This window comes from Hibiscus syriacus, unplaced genomic scaffold (assembly GCF_006381635.1).
Source record: "Hibiscus syriacus cultivar Baekdansim isolate YM2019G1 unplaced genomic scaffold, ASM638163v2 tig00012275_pilon, whole genome shotgun sequence".
Classification (NCBI taxonomy): domain Eukaryota; kingdom Viridiplantae; phylum Streptophyta; class Magnoliopsida; order Malvales; family Malvaceae; genus Hibiscus; species Hibiscus syriacus.
Genome location: NW_024062268.1, coordinates 16,944 through 24,332, shown reverse-complemented (window position 1 = coordinate 24,332; position 7,389 = coordinate 16,944). Strand labels below are relative to the sequence as shown.

Genomic DNA, 7,389 nt, shown 5'->3' with positions numbered 1-7,389 from the left:
TATAGTTAGGGACAATTTATATAATTTACCCTTGAATTCAAACTGGTTTGAATTGATCTTGATCCAAGAAAACTGCATAAGTAAAATAAAGGTGGTTTAGTAAAACAAATTGAATAAATTGGAATAAATAAAAATAAGAAAATTAGATGATTAAAAATAAATATGATGAGAGATAACCTCCAGCTTTGCTTCACCTCAATTTGTTTTGATCACTGAAATATATCTTGCTTTAGGATTCTTGTTGATTACAATCTACAAGGCTTAACCCTTGTAACTCGCTCTTCTCTCATGTGAACTAATTTCCAAAGTCAATCATTGGAATTTAATTATTGTTTAGATTAACAACGACTATCGATGTTAACACAAACGCTACTTTAAGTGTTGGAAAATCACGTGCTTAGATTTTTGGTGTCTCAATGAGAGTTGAACTTGATCTTGATTTCCCTTAGCGGATCGCCACGAAGTTTGTTCTTAGGAAGTTTAATTTGCTACAAGCTGATTCTTCTCCCCAACAGTAAATCAAAACAACATTCAAGTCAATGTGCAATCTTTGAATTGAAAGTGTTGAGATATTTAAAGGAAATATCGATTGTCAATCCTAGTTTGCATAAAATCAAGAAATATACATGAAGGTATGAAACACTTTTCAATTCTCACAAAACATATTGAGTTGTAGCTTAGCTTTCGACTAATTGGAGTTTGGCCAAGCATGAATTGGAGTTTACAAAAGTAAAAAGATGAAAGAAAAGTATAACTTCAATAAATAGTTAAGGAAATATAAATTTCAATATGAGTTCAAATGTTGAACCTAAATGGTATTTATAACTCGAAAGTTCTAAGTAAATAAAATGACTAATTCCTAATAAAATTAAAAATCCTACCAAGAGTTCTAATAAAATAACTAATTTCTAAATAAAATAATAATAATAAAATAATCAACCAAAAAAATCCAGTAATAATAAAATAATCAAACTAAAAATCCTAAAACTAAAAGTTTTATCACAAAAGATAAAAATAAATATTTAAGTCTTATACTTATTGTTGAATTATGCTTCATCTTATGAATAACTTTATGCTAGTTAAATTTCAATTAAATATTCAAGATAATTTGCTCATCTTCTAAAATATGCTGACTGGATCATAAAAATTTACGGTTTTTTGAACTAATATAATAAAGCTTCTGTCCAAAATAAAGATAAATAAAGATAAATCAATAATATTCAATCGAAAAATAAGGAGTAAATAAAAATAAATATATTCAATATTAAACACTTATCAGTAGATACAAATAAAATTTCAGGGTGGACACCAGTAAGAATATGTAATTAACCGAAGAAATTTCGAGTTTCAAGGTGGGTAGAAATAAATTTTTAGACACCATCAATAAAAATAGATAACTAATCGAATAAAATTTAAATTTTAAGATAGATAATTTCCTCTCTCTCAATCCTCAATGGATCCGTCTGCCCCTGTTCCAAATAATTTATGAACATATAATTCATATCATAAAAGGGGGAATGCACTATCAAGTCAAGCATCAACAAACGTCAAAATCCCAAGTCAACGTGGAATCGGTTGAGTCGATTGTAAAAAACTGGAATGGAATATTTCAACGGATAAGTTCAAGTAAGTGATAAGTAATTTTAATATAATTTAAGTAAGTTTTATATTCGAGATTTTGTGCATACAGAAAATTCTCGTTAGAAGACTCGCCTACTAAAATTAGTTGTGAGATATCGATATATTCGGATTAATTATGACAAACCTGAAACTGAGAAGGCAAAAAAAAATTAAACAAGTGAATCATAGGTGACTTAAACTAAATAGTGGTTAAGGGTAAGTCTATATAATTCAAAATGGGCATCATAAATATCTAACCTAAAAGCTAATGGGCTTCATAAAATTGAGTGGTTCGCATTTGGAATCAATAAGTAAAATATTTTGGAGTTTCCTATTAACGATTAAGGCCTCTTTGACCACAAATCCGTCTCCAAGAATCTAAACGACAATCCTTTCCTGTCCAACCATAGACACACTAAACTGCCACCGAACCTCTCTCATCCAACCAACCTGCAACCAGTGTTTTAAAAATCGGATCGGATCGGTCGATTTAATCGGGAATCGCTGTCTAGTCCGGTTCATTTTACACCGGTTAAACCGCTACTAGTGAACCAGAAGAAACCGCTGAATCGGCTGTGAACCGTTCGAACCGGACCGGACCGTAAACCGGTTGAAAACCAGTTATGTTTTTTTATCCAAAAAAATTAAATCAAACGACGTCGTTTGTTAAACAAGATGAGTCGAACTCGAGTATTGTTGAGCTCGACTCGAACTCGAGTATTGCTGAGCTCGACTCGAACTTGAGTATTATTGAGCTCTACTCGAACTCGAAAACTTTAAAAGTAAACTCAACTAGACTCAAAAACTCACAAGCTAAAAATTATCAAGGTCAACTCGAACTTAAAATATAATATTGAAACTTGAACTCAAAAAGGCTCGAACTCAAAAAAAAATTAGAAGCTCGATTGAAGCCTGAAATTTGAGCTCGATTGAAGTGAAAGAATAGTTCGCTCTGTGCTCACGAAAAGACTCCATGATTTTGAATGTCAAATTACTTCTATTATTTATAGAAGTCAGTTAAGATGCTATTCTATTTTTCTTAGTCATGTGGGATTGTTTTGTTTTCATATTTTTACTTTTTAGACTTTTGTGATGCTCTTCCATGTTTTTTAACCATGTGGGATTTAAAAAAAAATTAAACCAAACGACATCGTTTGTTATGATTTTTTTAGCCCCAAATTTATTTTTTGATTATAGTTATATAATTATATTTATTATTTAATATGTTTTACCTTAAATATTATGTTGTAGTTAATTTGAATCATTTTGTTTCACTTGATTTTATGGTTTTTAACTTATATATGTTATAACTTGCTTTGAATATGACTTGTGATATAAAAAATTATTTTTTATTAAATGTTTTTTTATATTTTTATTTAATTTTTTAAATAATTAATTAATTATGACGTCGTCTGGTTCTTTTAACCGGTTCAACCGGTTAAACCAGTGAACCGGTAACACGATCGGTTCCCTGATCGGTCCGATTCTAAAAATCATGCCTGCAACCCTCTCCCAGATTTGTCTTTTTTATCTCTCTTCTCTACTCTTGTTTTCGTGGCTTTCAGCTTGTTCCTTCTTTTCGTGGTTTTCAGCTTGTTCCTTCTTTTTTTTCTTCAGGTGCTAGTAAACAATGGCAATGACTGTAAATGCAGCTGTAGCTCTCCCATCTTTCAAGTCATCTTCTCTTTCATTTAAAAACTCAACCATGCTGTCCCTGAAAGACTCAACTTCAACAAGGTATGATTTCTGTAAGACGAAAGCATTTTTGCATTGACTCACTTACTCCGGTACTCATATGTCTTAGTTTCTTCCCCGGAGTGTTTTGCACCCAAGGAATGTCAGCGTTGGTGGAAATGTGATTTCCATTAGAGCTCAGGTCACAGCAGAAGCTCCTGCAAAAGCAGAAAAGATTTCCAAGAAAGATGATGAAGGCATCGTTGTTAACAAGTACAAGCCAAAGGAACCCTACGTTGGAAAGTGCCTCCTCAACACCAAAATCACCGGAGATGATGCTCCTGGAGAGACTTGGCACATGGATTTTAGTACCGAAGGTGATCTTTTAACGATTTAGAAGCTTGTTTTAAGCATGTGAAGACTTGACACATGCATTTTTTATCATTTGATGTTGGATGACACAGGGAAAGTACCATACGGAGAAGGACAGTCCATTGGTGTCCTTGCTGACGGTCTGGACAAGAACGGGAAACCCCACAAACTTCGATTGTACTCTATTGCTAGCAGTTCTTTGGGAGACTTTGGCAATTCTCAAACCGTAAGGATCTTATTTCTTCAGATAAGGATAAAATGTTATGTACTTCTTGGGGGTTTAAAGGTTTTAATTTATTTATTCAGACTGATATCTAGTCAGATCCTGATGTGATTGTAAATGCAGGTGTCCTTGTGTGTCAAAAGGCTTATCTATACCAACGAACAAGGAGAGAGTGAAAGGAGTTTGCTCAAATTTCTTGTGTAAGAATTTTAAAGTTCATTCTTTTCCAGTTTCCTATATGCACATAAGTAGAAGTTTCGAGAAAACCCTCACTTGGATCAATCTTGAACAAATATACAAAGACCACCTAGGATAGAAATCTGACTAATGATCTTCATCAACCGTTTTTATTTCCTGAGGTTGTTGATTGTTTAATATGCAGCATATTAGCTTCTTAGTACATGAATAATTTTGTCCCCTTTAACTATAAGAGATCATTTACTGGTTCAAATTAAGACATGACAGATAATTGTAACCTTTCCAAATTTCTTGTTGATACCTTTGTTATTGAAGCTATGTGCAGCCTTGGGGAAAAAGATTGAGCTTTATAAGTAACTGCGGTAGACATTACCATTTTTTAATGAAAGCATTGGGGAAGTGTTTTCTTTTCACCATCATTTATGAGTTGTAATTGTCTCATTCAGGTGATTTGAAGCCTGAAGCTTTCGTAAAGATCACGGGCCTGTTGGGAAAGAGATGCTTATGCCAAAGATCCAAATGTCACCATCATAATGGTATGTCTACATCATCTGCTCTTTCAAGAGTATCATATACAAAAAGACATGTTAACCATTTATCTGTGCATTTAGTAACACAATTATGTCTGGTTTCCCTGTTGCAGCTTGCAACTGGAACTGGAATTGCGCCTTTCCGTTCATTCTTATGGAAGATGTTCTTTGAAAAGCACGACGACTACAAGGTAGGTCGGATATCGAAATCTTCCCAAAAAGAGTAGCCAGTTATGGAAAGTACTTGACCTGTTACTGCCATGAAATGCAGTTTAATGGATTGGATTGGCTCTTCTTGGGTGTTCCCACCAGTAGCTCACTACTCTACCCAGAGGCAAGCTCTCTTAACTTTTTACCAGATTCTTTCTCTTTGTACTGGAATACATTGGCTTAAAAATAATAGTTTCAACCCAGGAATTTGAGGAGATGAAGGAGAAGGCACCTATCAACTTCAGGGTGGATTATGCCATAAGCAGGGAACAAACAAACGAACAGGGCGAGAAGATGTATATTCAAACCCGAATGGCCCAATATGCTGAAGAGCTTTGGGAATTGCTCAACAAAAGACAACACCTATATCTACATGTGCGGGCTCAAGGGAATGGAGAAGGGAATCCATGCTATCATGACTTCTTTGGCTGCCAGAGATGGTAACTTACTTCAACATTGTAGAAAAATATGATTCCACCTTCTAACTTTTACTTGTTTCAGGTATCGACTGGCTTGAATACAAGAAAGAATTAAAGAAAGGAGAACAATGGAACGTTGAAGTGTACTGATCTTGGCTGCTGCATTATATTTGCCATTCGGTCATTTCATCCCTTCTCTCTTTTTTCTTTTTCTTTTTTTTTTCTAACTTGTTTGATGTGTAAGTTGAATTGTCAATTCAACTCATAAATTATTGCCTCAAAACAGGTTGTATGGTGCAAACAAGCCCAATGGTTCAACGCCTCATCTAAAAGCACTAAATGGGTTTAAGCTCAGTTTGTGCGTCGAAACTCTTTTTAGATTCGAAAAATATTATCTTGAAAAACATGCGTTTTGAAAAATCGAAGTTGTGATCGATTGTTTTGAACTAGATACGTTAGAATACTCATTAAATCACCCTTTTAATTTTTTTACGTTCTCTTAGAAAAAAGTAACTTTAAAGACATGCCTTTAAATAGGACATAAATTAAATTTGTAAGTCGATTATGCATGAAAAAAATTAAAACATCCCATCACGTTTAAAAAATTAATACCTTTAGAAAAGCGAATGTTGTTCAATTTTTTAAAAAATATATAATAAATGGCAGCAAATAATGTTACAATAGTGAAAGAGAGACGTCATTCTCAGTATTTTATTAATGAAAGCCTTAAACACCTCAACAAAGGTTCAAGGATTTATACAAGAGGAAGCGAGAGCTGAGGACAAAGATGAGGGCTAACAAACTCCTATCCACCTCAGCTAAGCCTTTACTAATTCTCTAACAAATACTGGTGCAGCACAATATACCTAACTACACTGAGTAGAGAGCTAACCTCTCACATTCACCCTGCTTTGAACAACTTTGAAATTCTAAACATAAACAAACAAAAAAAACCAGCAATAGAGAAAGAAACAGAATAAACCACATACCTAACATCCAAGAGGTAGGCGAAGAACACCAAGACGATCTCGTAAACGACAAAAAAACAATGCAAACAAAGGTTTGGTCAAAACATCAGCAACTTGTTCATAGGCAGGCACTTCATTAACAAGCAAGCTACATAAGGCAACTCGTTCACAAACAAAGAAAAGATCCATCTCAACATGTTTAAATTTGGAATACAGCACAGGATTAGCGAGACAACAACTGCACTAGAATTATCACACCACAGAATAGGCACCCCATCAGGAACAACATGTAGTTCTACAAGTAAGGACTCAAGCCACATAACTTCGGTAGTTGTTGAGGCTTCACTTTTATATTCAGCCTCAGTAGTAGAGCGAGACATAACAACCTGCTTCTTCGAAACCCCAGACACAAGATTACCCCCAAAAGAAATACAAAACCCAGTAGTTGACTTATGATCATCAATATCTGAGCCCCAATATGCATATGCAAACCCTGTAATAGACAATCACATGGCATGAGTAAATCATAAGCCAAAATCAATCGTTCCTTGCAGATACCTCAAGATTCGTTTGACAGAATGAAGATAATCATAAAGAGGAGATAGAAGAAACTGACATACACGATTGTCAGCAAAAGAAATATCAGGCCTGGTAATAGTAACATACTATAAAGCACCAACAACACTATGATAATCAGTAGAAAACCCAAACTTGTGTTGCAGATTAGCAATGTACTTCTGCTGACTAAGAAACAATCCATCAGGAATATAAGAAACTTGCACCCCTAGAAAATAACTCAAATGATCAAGATCTTTAAGATAAAACACCTTGTTAATATTAAAGATAATAGTCTAAACATCAACACAATCACTACCAGTAATAAAAATGTCATCCATATAAACAAGAAGATAAAGAACTTGACTACCTGTATTTCTAACAAATAAGGATGCATCATACTTGGACATACAAAACCCTTGAGCAAGCAAATAGCTACAGAGTTAGTCAAACCATGCTCGTAGAGCCTTCTTAAGACCGTAGATAGCCTTGTTAAGTTTACAAACAACTACCCTTTTGTCACCCTGCTCATACCCAAGAGGCTAAGACATGTAAACTTCCTCAGCTAAGTCACCATTCAAAAATGCATTATTAACATCAACCTGTCGAAGCTCCCATTT

At 34.2% G+C, this 7,389-nt stretch overlaps 1 pseudogene; it reads left to right on the top strand.

The window, feature by feature from the left end:
* The first annotated feature begins 3,250 nt into the window (after nt 1–3,250).
* On the top strand, nt 3,251–5,543 carry LOC120205128 (annotated as a pseudogene).
* Nucleotides 5,544–7,389: the final 1,846 nt, after the last annotated feature.